Consider the following 12,727-nt stretch of genomic DNA (forward strand, 5'->3'; position numbering starts at 1 on the left):
GCTGAAAGAGACAGACGAGGATCAAAACTATGAAACCTACTTTACTCACAGCTGTACAGAAGAGCTTTTCTGATGGGGAACTAAACCTCCGCTGCATTATTCACAGCGACCCTGTTCACTTTACAGATAACGTTCACAGATTTAAACGCTGTTTTAAACACTGCGTCATCGACTTAACATCACGGCCACCGGTGCAGTCCAGAGAACTGCATCATGAACTAGGAAACATTACAGCTCGGCTCAGAACCTGAAACAGGACGGCGTTTAACAACAACGTCAGCTGATGTTTTGTTCTTGAGGCTGCCAGTGCGCTTTTTTTAACTGATACTAATTGACTATTAAATTAGTTGCCAACTAATTTGGTTGTTGATTTTAGTCAACTGAGTCGATTAATCGCTGCACCCCTAATTTAGACAGAGCATCTGTAGAGGCTGCGTTCCCCATAGTCAGGGCAGTCAGACGGAGCGTTTCGTACGGTGTGAGTTTGTAAATTGTTGTTTCATCTGAACATGATGGTCTATTCAAGCAGAACAGTAAGAGTCACCAAAGAACAAGATCTCCAACATCACAGTGTCTGTCTGGCTTTAGAGCATATTCAGCTACAGCTCAACCGGCCAATCAAACGATTCCAACAAGACAGAAAACCAGAAGCATGAGCTCCTCGGATGTGTCAGCCTCAGATGTGATTCCTGCTGTCGCTGTGCTGCTGCTGAAAGAGACAGGCGAGGATCAAAACTATGAAACCTACTTTACTCGCAGCTGTACAGAAGAGCTTTTCTGACGGGGAACTAACCTCCACTGCAGTGCTGCTCGACACTGGTACATTCTGAGTAGGTTATTAAGTGTGGTGTCGGACTCTAAGTGCATACATTAGTATAACAGTGCATATATCAGCATATATTTGTATAGTTAATATTAATAAAGTGTTGTAGCTGGTGGTTGGGGTGCTGAGGGCAGCTAAAGACCTGGCCCAACCCCTCTTGTCTCCAACGGTCTGGAGGTCAGACAGATGTAAAGACAGTTCTGAAGCTCTTTGTTGTCAGTAACCAGATCTGGGTGCTCTTTGTTGGCTTCATGTTTGGACTCGAACTGCTGCAGCAGCTCCCAGTTGTTATGAAGTTGCCTTCACAGACTGTTTGGATGTGTTGATATTCTTGTTTAAAGTGATAGTTCATCAGTTTCCCTCAGCCAAGACATGAAGTTTGATTCTTACGTTTTAGCACTGGAGCTGTGAGGCTAATGTAGCTGACGGTTAATGGAAGCTTATACGGCATTATTTAGCATTGTGCTAACTGCATAGATTACAGTGTGTCTTACAGAATCAGAAGAGATTACGCAAGTCTGTTAGACGGAGACAGCACAAACTTTCTGTTCCACCTTAAATGGTGCCGCAGGTAATGTTCTGTCTGAAGAAGAGACGTGTGCGTGTGTATGTCTGTGTGTGTGTGTGTGTGTGTGTATGTATCTGAGTGTGTGTGTGTGTGTGTGTGTGTGTGTGTGTGTGTGTGTGTGAGAGAGTGTGAATGTGAGTGTGTTTGTGTCTGTGTGTGTCTGTGTATGTATCTGAGTGTGTGTCTGTCTGTGTGTGTGCATGTGTATGTCTGTGTGTGTGTATGTATCTGAGTGTGTGTGTGTGTGTGTGAGAGAGTGTGAATGTGAGTGTGTTTGTGTCTGTGTGTGTCTGTGTATGTATCTGAGTGTGTGTCTGTCTGTGTGTGTGCGTGTGTATGTCTGTGTGTGTGTATGTATCTGAGTGTGTGTGTGTGTGTGAGAGAGTGTGAATGTGAGTGTGTTTGTGTCTGTGTGTGTCTGTGTGTCTGTGTATGTATCTGAGTGTGTGTCTGTCTGTGTGTGTGCGTGTGTGTGTCTGTGTGTGTGTGTATGTATCTGAGTGTGTGTGTGTGTGTGTGTGTGTGTGTGTGTGTGTGTGTGAGAGAGTGTGAATGTGAGTGTGTGTGTGTCTGTGTGTCTGTGTATGTATCTGAGTGTGTGTCTGTGTGTGTGTGTGTGTGTGTGTGTGTGTGCGTATGTATCTGAGTGTGTGTGTGTGTGAGAGAGTGTGAATGTGAGTGTGTTTGTGTCTGTGTGTGTCTGTGTGTCTGTGTATGTATCTGAGTGTGTGTGTGTGTGTGTGTGTGTGTAGCTTGTTCCTCAGTGTTACAGAGGAAAGGTTTAAACATGTTAACAGAGCTGAGTTACATACACTTGTCATGTTTCATATTACTATCACAATCACCGCCACCTTACTATATTCCTAAGTACTTAAATCTGGTTTACATACTGTAAATTCTCTCTATTGTCTTAAATTATTAGTAAAGTGTTTATTTTTACATAAATGGCTGCAACTGTAACAACTGCAATTTCCCCCTGGGATCAATAAAGGAATCTGAATCTGAATCAGGGCCTATTGGTGTATTACTACTGTGTTAGTGCTGTGTTAATGCTGTCTTTAGTGCTGTGTTTGTGCTGTGTTTATTGCTGTGTTTGGTGCTTTGTTAGGGCTGTGTTAGTGCTGTTTTTATTACTGGGTTAGTGCTGTGATAGTGCTGTGTCAGTACTGTGTTTAATGCTGGGTTAGTGCTGTGTTTAATGCTGCATTTGTGCTGTGTTAGTGTTGTGTTAGTGCTGGGTTAGTGCTGTCTTTAGTGCTGTGGTTAGTGCTGTGTTATTCCTGTGTTATTGCTATGGTATTCCTGTGATATGGCTGTGTTAGTACTGTGGTTAGTGCTGTGTTAGTCCTGTGTTATTGCTATGGCATTCCTGTGTTATGGCTGTGTAAGTGCTGTGTTATTGCTGTGTTAGTTCTGTGTTAGTGCTGTGTTAGTTCTGTGTTTAATGCTGCGTTAGTGCTGTGATAGTGCTGCAGTTAGTGCTGTCTTAGTGCTGTGTTTAGTTCAGTGTTAGTGCGGTGTTAGTGCTGTTATTAGTGCTGTGTTAGTGCTGTGATATTCCTGTGCTATTGCTGTGTTAGCGCTATGTAATTCATGTGTTATTGCTGTGTGTTAGTGCTGTGGTTAGTGCAGTGTTTTTCCTGTGCTTTTGTTGTATTAGTGCTATGTCATTTCTGTGTTATGTCACTGCTGTGTTATTGATGAGTTTGTGCTGTGTTTAGTTCTGTGTTTGTGCTGTGGTTAATGCTGTGTTATTCCTGTACTGTTGAAGTATTAGTGCTCTGTCATTCCTGTGTTATTGCTGTTAGTGCTTTGGTTAGTGCTGTCTTCGTGCTGTCTTTTGTGCTGTGTTAGTGTTGCGGTTAGTGCTTTGATGTTGCTGTATGTAGTTTTGTGTTTAGTGCTGTTAGGGCTGTGTTTACTGCAGTGTTTAGTGCTGTGTTTTTTGTTGAGTTAGTGCTGTGTTAGTGCTGTGTTATTGATTTGTTAGTGCTGTGTCAGTGATGTGTATAGTGCTATTAGGGCTGTTTAATGCTGTGTTAGTAATGTAGTAGTGCTGAGTTTATTGCTGTGTTAGTGCTGTGTTTATTGCTGTTTTTGTGCTGTGTTTATTGCTGTGTTAGTGCTGTGTTTAATGCTGGGTGCTGTGTTCAATGCTGGGTCAGTACTGGGTTAGTGCTGTGTTAGTGCTGTGTTTAATGCTGGGTGCTGTGTTCAATGCTGGGTCAGTACTGGGTTAGTGCTGTGTTAGTGCTGTGTTTAATGCTGGGTGCTGTGTTCAATGCTGGGTTAGTACTGGGTTAGTGCTGTGTTAGTGCTGTGTTTAATGCTGGGTCAGTACTGGGTTAGTGCTGTGTTAGTGCTGTGTTTAATGCTGGGTGCTGTGTTCAATGCTGGGTCAGTACTGGGTTAGTGCTGTGTTAGTGCTGTGTTTAATGCTGGGTGCTGTGTTCAATGCTGGGTTAGTGCTGTGTTAGTGCTGTGTTTAATGCTGGGTGCTGTGTTCAATGCTGGGTCAGTACTGGGTTAGTGCTGTGTTAGTGCTGTGTTTAATGCTGGGTTTGTGCTGTGTTTAATGCAGGGTGCTGTGTTCAATGCTGGGTTAGTACTGGGTTAGTGCTGTGTTAGTGCTGTGTTTAATGCTGGGTGCTGTGTTCAATGCTGGGTCAGTACTGGGTTAGTGCTGTGTTAGTGCTGTGTTTAATGCTGGGTTATTGCTGTGTTAGTGCTGTGTTTAATGCTGGGTGCTGTGTTCAATGCTGGGTTAGTACTGGTTAGTGCTGTGTTAGTGCTGTGTTTAATGCTGGGTGCTGTGTTCAATGCTGGGTTAGTACTGGGTTAGTGCTGTGTTAGTGCTGGGTCAGTACTGGGTTAGTGCTGTGTTAGTGCTGTGTTTAATGCTGGGTGCTGTGTTCAATGCTGGGTTAGTACTGGGTTAGTGCTGTGTTAGTGCTGTGTTTAATGCTGGGTGCTGTGTTCAATGCTGGGTTAGTACTGGGTTAGTGCTGTGTTAGTGCTGTGTTTAATGCTGGGTTAGTGCTGTGTTAGTGCTGTGTTTAATGCTGGGTGCTATGTTCAATGCTGGGTCAGTACTGGGTTAGTGCTGTGTTAGTGCTGTGTTCAATACTGGGTCAGTACTGGGTTAGTGCTGTGTTAGTGCTGTGTTTAATGCTGGATTAGTGCTGTGTTAGTGCTGTGTTTAATGCTGGGTGCTGTGTTCAATGCTGGGTCAGTACTGGGTTAGTGCTGTGTTAGTGCTGTGTTTAATGCTGGGTGCTGTGTTCAATGCTGGGTTAGTACTGGGTTAGTGCTGTGTTAGTGCTGTGTTTAATGCTGGGTTAGTGCTGAGTTCAATACTGGGTCAGTACTGGGTTAGTGCTGTGTTAGTGCTGTGTTTAATGCTGGGTGCTGTGTTCAATGCTGGGTTAGTACTGGGTTAGTGCTGTGTTAGTGCTGTGTTTAATGCTGGGTTAGTGCTGAGTTCAATACTGGGTCAGTACTGGGTTAGTGCTGTGTTAGTGCTGTGTTTAATGCTGGGTTAGTGCTGTGTTAGTGCTGTGTTTAATGCTGGGTGCTGTGTTCAATGCTGGGTCAGTACTGGGTTAGTGCTGTGTTAGTGCTGTGTTTAATGCTGGGTGCTGTGTTCAATGCTGGGTTAGTACTGGGTTAGTGCTGTGTTTAATGCTGGGTTAGTGCTGAGTTAGTTCTGTGCATGTAGAATCCTGGTGTGGACCTGGTGTGGTGTGTTCAGGTAATGATGCTCTACTCCGTCTCTGTCCGTGCTGTGGGGGTATTACCTGCTCCTGTGAGCTCTGATCACATCAGTCTGGGTTTTCAGTGTTTTTGGTATTTTTATCAAATCTGTCTGCAGAATTAAAAAAAATACAATGACATGCTTCCTTCAGGCCTTTAACTAGTTTCCATGGATACAACACGCTTTCAGCTGGACGGACAAAATGAGCAAAGAGAGGAGAAGGCACTAAACCTCTCTCTCTCTCTCTCTCTCTCTCTCTCTCTCTCTCTCTCTCTCTCTCTCTGTCTCTCTCACTACCTCTCTCTCTGTATCTCTCTCTGTCTCACTCTCTCCCCCTCTCTCTGTGTCTCTCTCTCCCTCTCTGTCTCTCTCCCTTCCTCTGTCTCTGTATCTCTGTCTGTCTCTCTCTCTCTCTCCCTCTCTCTGTCTCTCTCTCTTTCTCTGTCTCTCTCTCTTTCTCTCTCTCTCTCTCTCCCTCTCTCCCTCTCTCTCACTCTCCCTTCCTCTGTCTCTGTATCTCTCTCTCTCTCTCTCTCCCTCTCTTTGTGTGTCTCTCTCTCTCCCTCTCTCTGTGTCTCTCTCTCTCTTCCTCTGTCTCCATTTCTCTCTCTGTCTCTCTCCCTCTCCCTCTCTCTGTGTCTCACTCTCTTCCTCTGTCTTTGTATCTCTCTCTGTCTGTCTCTCTCTCCTTGTGTATCTCACTCTCTTTTTGTCCCTACAGCTACTCTCGCTCATTCCTCCTCTGTATCACTCTCTCTCTCTTTCTCTCTCTCTCTCTTTCTTTCTCTCTCTATTTCTCTCTCTTTTTCTCTGTCTCTGTATCTCTGTTTCTCTCTTTCTTTGTATCCAAGAACCAAGAACCAACCTTTTAAGAACCTGCTTAAAAAAACCATTAAATAGGAAAATAACGGACAGATGTTCACGTCGTGCTGTTGCCCCTTCTGAACTGAAGGCCTGGGTTGGGGTGATTACATAGTAGATGAAGGTGTTTTGTTAAAGCTGAGTCTCTGAGCAGAGCCAGTGCGCGTCCTTCATTACATAATCACTGCTTGTCCTGATAATTAGAGATGAAACAGGGCTGCGTGATCGTTAGAAGCTCCAGACTAACTGCTCTTCTGAACGGAGAGCTTCTGTGGGTTTACCTGTAAACTGTGACTCATTACATTGTGTGTGGTTAAACAGGGCGGGTCAGGGAGGATCCCAGACCGCTAAGAGACTGACTGCCTGTTAAAGCCCTACAGCCAGCGTTCAGAAGAAACAGAGATACGGTGTGATGGTGTTGCCGCACGTTCACTGTAGTGCAGCCGTAATGCCGACAGCAGCAGAATCAAACGCAGGGCCTCAAATACAGCTTTTTCGCAGAGCTGTATACAAATAAAAAATCGCTGATAAAATTTCAGGCTGCTTGCACATATGTAGCAAAAGGAGAGGAGCCCGAACGGAGCGCTGCGCTTCGAAATCTTCCTCTTGGTTTTGGAATAATTGTGAATTTGCTGCCCAAACAAAATCACGAATCTCTGTTTTTGTCAAATTTGACTTTTTGGTATCATTTGAAAACAATTACTGTCCTTTACGTTGTAATGAATGGACCAGCAGAAACACTCCAAGGCCATTTTATTTGAACTTTGAACTGTTATTTTGGACCCTCACAGAACAGGTACTATTTGGGTGGTGGATCATTCTCAGCACTGCAGTATCACTGACCTGGTGTTGTGCTGGTGTGAGTGGATCAGACAGCAGCGCTGCTGGAGTTTGTGAATACTGCGTCCACTCACTGTCCACTCTATTAGACTCTCCTACCTTGTAGATGTAAAGTCAGAGACGATAGCTCATCTGCAGCTGCACAGTTTGTCTTCTAGTCATCCACCACACAAATAGTACCTGTTCTGTGAGGGTCCATGGGGGTCCTGACCACTGAAGAACAGGGTAAAAGGGGGTAACAAAGTATCAGAGAAACAGATGGACTACAGTCTGTAACTGTAGAACTACAAAGTGCAGCTATACAGTAAGTGGAGCGGATGAAATGGACAGTTAGCGTAGAAACAAGGAGGTGGTCAGAATGTTACACCTGGCTGGTGTGTATTTAAATACTACATGTGCTGTGCACCTAAGATTTTCACTCACCTTTGCACCTGTGTAAATGTGACGTGACCATAAAAGTGATTTGATATGATCACGATATTAGAAGCAGAAGAGCGCTGCCTGCAAAGGAAACCGTTAAACTCAAATCTGATGCAGCATGAACGCTGCACACTGACTAGTTTACCTGCAGCCAGCTCAGCTAGTGTTCTGTTTTAGAGCAATAGTTAGTTACACCTGCCTATGTGGATTCCTTCAGGACACAGCAGGATATACCAGAATGAACTAATCCACTGAGGACACAGAATTACCCGCCCAACACTTCACTCACCTGATGAGAGTCTGAGACCCTGTTTTATGATAGCTTTTAGAAGAATTTGGCAAAGTAGTTGCTTATTATTCCAGATTTTCTACTATTTTCCATCATCAACATTCCATATAAACTCATGAAGGTTCTCTGGTGGTTCTGGATGGTAAATAAAATGTCTGTATCTGTGTTGTAGTCATGGCGACACCTGGTTCCCATCACCACCGCTGTAAAGACGTCTGAACCGTTTCACACCCACTCTGAATGATCTCAAACACTGAATTCGATGCTGGATTGGTTTAGACGTTTCCAAACCGGTTTGTTCCCATCCTTATAATTTTACACTTCCCCAAAATATTTGAGCCAAATTCGCTCTCTAGACGTGCTAAAAGATAACGTCCCGTCCTGCAAGACCAGTACGTCCCTAGCTGCGACTTGTGTTGTGAATCACTGTATCACATGTGTGGGTCTAAGTTGGTCATAGAGTCTTAATAAGGCCCAGGGTTATATTTACACGTCCAGAACAGCACTGAGCTTGCCTCAACACTTCCAAAAATACAGAACAGAAAATAGTCCCGGCTCAGAAGCTCAGAACACCTCAGAAGCTCCACGAATAGTGTGTTCTTTCTCGAATAGTGTGTTTATGCTGTCGCCGTCCAGTAAACAGTGACGAGATTTAAACACACTCAGACGTGTCGAATCGAAAGCCTTTCTGAATGATAGATGACCAGCGTTCACGCCTGAAGACGTCTCGCTCGTTTTCAGGGCTTTAAACCAGCCAAAAACAATAAACCTTCAAAAGTGTGGAGCTCTGGACTTCAACCAAGAGAAATATTCTGTGGCTTAGAGGTCCAACACCTCCTCCACTGTTTGTTTATTTATTTCCCGCCCTGGGGGAGTGGAGCTGTGTGGTTCTGGGGGAGATTTGTGACCATTCCTGTGCTAAATTTATCATAGTGAGTAAATAAAGGCTGTATATCTCTCTCCTCTGAAGGACTGATAAAGATATCTCTCCTGCTGATACGACACAGGGCAGGAAAGATCTCACAGCGCTGATTGGGCCAGGAGGAGGAAACAACAACCACAAGAATAAACTTGAAGGTTTTGTTTTTTGGGGAGATAATGTTGACATGATTTCATAATGATGGTAGTGCATCCTGCTGTTTGTGTTAGACACACTCCTGTGATACTGGTGTTTATCTAAGATATTTGGGGACCAAATTTGAGAAAAATCGGTTGAAACATCAAATAAACACCATCAAAATGACGTATGATCACATCAGAGCTGTTCACAGTGGTGGTGATAGGAACCAGACGTCTCTAAAAGCTCCTCACAGAAAGTTCCTACATGAAATGGTTCTGAATTCACTGCCTGAGGACTGAGACGCTGTTTTATGATAGTTTAGAGAACTTCAACTCCATTCATGGTGGAGGGAGACATGCAGGGCGCTGTGCGGCAAAATAGTCCCCAAAGAAAACTGATTATTCCAGATTTTCCACTATTTTCCATCATCAACATTCCATATAAACTCAGAAGACTCGTGTAGGTTCTCTGGTGGTTCTGGATGGTAAATATTGAATTGGAAATATATCACGCATTAGACTGAATGAATAACCGACTCTAAATGTAGGTATTGTGATATAAACTGAGTCTGTTCTACAGTTTCTCATTAGACTGAATGAATAACCGACTCTAAATGTAGGTGTTGTGATATGAACTGAGTCTGTTCTACAGTTTCTCATTAGACTGAATGAATAACTGACTCTAAATGTAGGTATTGTGATATAAACTGAGTCTGTTCTACAGTTTCTCATTAGACTGAATGAATAACCGACTCTAAATGTAGGTATTGTGATATAAACTGAGTCTGTTCTACAGTTTCTCATTAGACTGAATGAATAACTGACTCTAAATGTAGGTATTGTGATATAAACTGAGTCTGTTCTACAGTTTCTCATTAGACTGAATGAATAACCGACTCTAAATGTAGGTATTGAGATATAAACTGAGTCTGTTCTACAGTTTCTCATTAGGCTGAATGAATAACCGACTCTAAATGTAGGTATTGTGATATAAACTGAGTCTGTTCTACAGTTTCTCATTAGGCTGAATGAATAACCGAGTCTAAATGTAGGTATTGTGATATAAACCGAGTCTGTTCTACAGTTTCTCATTAGACTGAATGAATAACCGACTCTAAATGTAGGTATTGTGATATAAACTGAGTCTGTTCTACAGTTTCTCATTAGACTGAATGAATAACCGACTCTAAATGTAGGTATTGTGATATAAACTGAGTCTGTTCTACAGTTTCTCATTAGGCTGAATGAATAACCGACTCTAAATGTAGGTATTGTGATATTAACTGAGTCTGTTCTACAGTTTCTCATTAGACTGAATGAATAACCGACTCTAAATGTAGGTATTGTGATATTAACTGAGTCTGTTCTACAGTTTCTCATTAGACTGAATGAATAACCGACTCTAAATGTAGGTATTGAGATATAAACTGAGTCTGTTCTACAGTTTCTCATTAGGCTGAATGAATAACCGACTCTAAATGTAGGTATTGTGATATAAACTGAGTCTGTTCTACAGTTTCTCATTAGACTGAATGAATAACCGACTCTAAATGTAGGTATTGTGATATAAACTGAGTCTGTTCTACAGTTTCTCATTAGGCTGAATGAATAACCGACTGTAAATGTAGATATTGTGATATAAACTGAGTCTGTTCTACAGTTTCTCATTAGGCTGAATGAATAACCGAGTCTATTCTAGTGTCACTTCTTTAAGTTGTATATTCATAAACACATGTTTTGTTAATCTGTGAAATAATACGAGTAGAAGGTTCAGCTCGTTTGTCAAAGCCTGTTCTTTTTAAGTGCCATATGATTTGCTCAGGACAAATGATGGTATAGATCAGCTTCAAAGCGAACTGTCCCGTCATGGTTACAGCCATGGCATACAGTTTCCACGTTGTGAGTAATTAGAGCTTATTGTTGTTGTAAGACTCTCTGAAGTTATTTTTGGGCTGCAGTTCAAATCATTACAGTCCACTGATTCCAGTGAGTCATTATAGAGGGTTACTTTTCCATTCACTATGCGCTCGAGTAACCCACTGAGCCCTGCTGCCCCGCAGAGTCGTACAGCAGTGTAAAGATTTTTTTCTGTGTTTAAAGTCCACTTACAGTGTCTTGTGGTTTTTTTGTACCAAGCAGTCATAATGAATTTTGACATGATCATTTTCCACCCTCTCTTTATCCCTTACAAAACAGCTAAACTGCTGTAGCTGAATGGGTGGGGCTAAACTGCTGTAGCTGAATGGTGGGGCTAAACTGCTGTAGCTGAATGGTGGAGCTAAACTGCTGTAGCTGAATGATGGGGCTAAACTGCTGTAGCTGAATGGTGGGGCTAAACTGCTGTAGCTGAATGGTGGGGCTAAATGATATAGTTTGAAACTTAGTTCCCACAGTATATCAAAACCATGTGACCATTGAACAGTCTCCAAAAACATACGTCTGAAAAACAGAAGCGCTGTAACGTCTGGGTCTGAATCTCGTCTCTAAACTGTGTTTCTGTGTTTTTCCACAGGATTGAATGAACTTGTGCAGAGCTGATGGAGCTGTGATCACATCGCCCAGTTCATGTCCTTCTAACCAGGGAACAGGTAGAGAACCGTACCTGACTGTTTTAAGTTTAGAGGCTCAGCCAATGACATGCATTATAACAAAATGTTGATGTGATTTTTTTTTTTTGCTTATGCATTGTGTGCTATAACGTCCTCTATAATGTTCATATGATCCACACAGTCACTCTGACAGACTGTAATACACTACAGGAAGCGTAGGGGGTGATACGGCTTCTACTGTTTCATTTAAAAAGCTCTATAATGTTCATTTGATCCACACAGTCGCTCTGACAGACTGTAATACACTACAGGAAGCGTAGGGGGCGATATGGCTTCTACTGTTTCATTTAAAAAGCTCTATAATGTTCATTTGATCCACACAGTCGCTCTGACAGACTGTAATACACTACAGGAAGCGTAGGGGGCGATATGGCTTCTACTGTTTCATTTAAAAAGCTCTATAATGTTCATATGATCCACACAGTCACTCTGACAGACTGTAATACACTACAGGAAGCGTAGGGGGCGATATGGCTTCTACTGTTTCATTTAAAAAGCTCTATAATGTTCATATGATCCACACAGTCGCTCTGACAGACTGTAATACACTACAGGAAGCGTAGGGGGCGATATGGCCTCTACTGTTTCATTTAAAAAGCTCTATAATGTTCATATGGTCCACACAGTCGCTCTGACAGACTGTAATACACTACAGGAAGCGTAGGGGGCGACATGGCCTCTACTGTTTCATTTAAAAAGCTCTATAATGTTCATATGATCCACACAGTCACTCTGACAGACTGTAATACACTACAGGAAGGGTAGGAGGCGATATGGCTTCTACTGTTTCATTTAAAAAGCTCTATAATGTTCATATGATCCACACAGTCACTCTGACAGACTGTCATACACTACAGGAAGCGTAGGGGGCGATATGGCTTCTACTGTTTAATTTAAAAAGCTCTATAATGTTCATATGATCCACACAGTCACTCTGACAGACTGTAATACACTACAGGAAGTGTAGGGGGCGATATGGCTTCTACTGTTTCATTTAAAAAGCTCTATAATGTTCATATGGTCCACACAGTCGCTCTGACAGACTGTAATACACTACAGGAAGCGTAGGGGGCGACATGGCCTCTACTGTTTCATTTAAAAAGCTCTATAATGTTCATATGATCCACACAGTCACTCTGACAGACTGTAATACACTACAGGAAGGGTAGGAGGCGATATGGCTTCTACTGTTTCATTTAAAAAGCTCTATAATGTTCATATGATCCACACAGTCACTCTGACAGACTGTCATACACTACAGGAAGCGTAGGGGGCGATATGGCTTCTACTGTTTAATTTAAAAAGCTCTATAATGTTCATATGATCCACACAGTCACTCTGACAGACTGTAATACACTACAGGAAGTGTAGGGGGCGATATGGCTTCTACTGTTTCATTTTAAAAGCTCTATAATGTTCATATGATCCACACAGTCACTCTGACAGACTGTAATACACTACAGGAAGTGTAGGGGGCGATATGGCTTCTACTGTTTCATTTAAA

At 42.6% G+C, this 12,727-nt stretch overlaps 1 protein-coding gene across 2 annotated transcripts in view; it reads left to right on the forward strand.

Moving 5' to 3' along the window:
- The window catches only part of ppp2r3a (protein phosphatase 2, regulatory subunit B'', alpha), a 159,048-nt gene that overhangs the window by 18,775 nt on the left and 127,546 nt on the right, over positions 1-12,727 (forward strand). For both annotated transcript variants that reach the window (XM_017724397.2, XM_037546628.1), the window contains exon 2: positions 11,127-11,202. The gene's annotated coding sequence lies outside the window, so the exon portion shown is untranslated. The remainder of the gene's footprint in view (positions 1-11,126; positions 11,203-12,727) is intronic.

Source organism: Pygocentrus nattereri, chromosome 17 (genome assembly GCF_015220715.1).
Source record: "Pygocentrus nattereri isolate fPygNat1 chromosome 17, fPygNat1.pri, whole genome shotgun sequence".
NCBI lineage: Eukaryota > Metazoa > Chordata > Actinopteri > Characiformes > Serrasalmidae > Pygocentrus > Pygocentrus nattereri.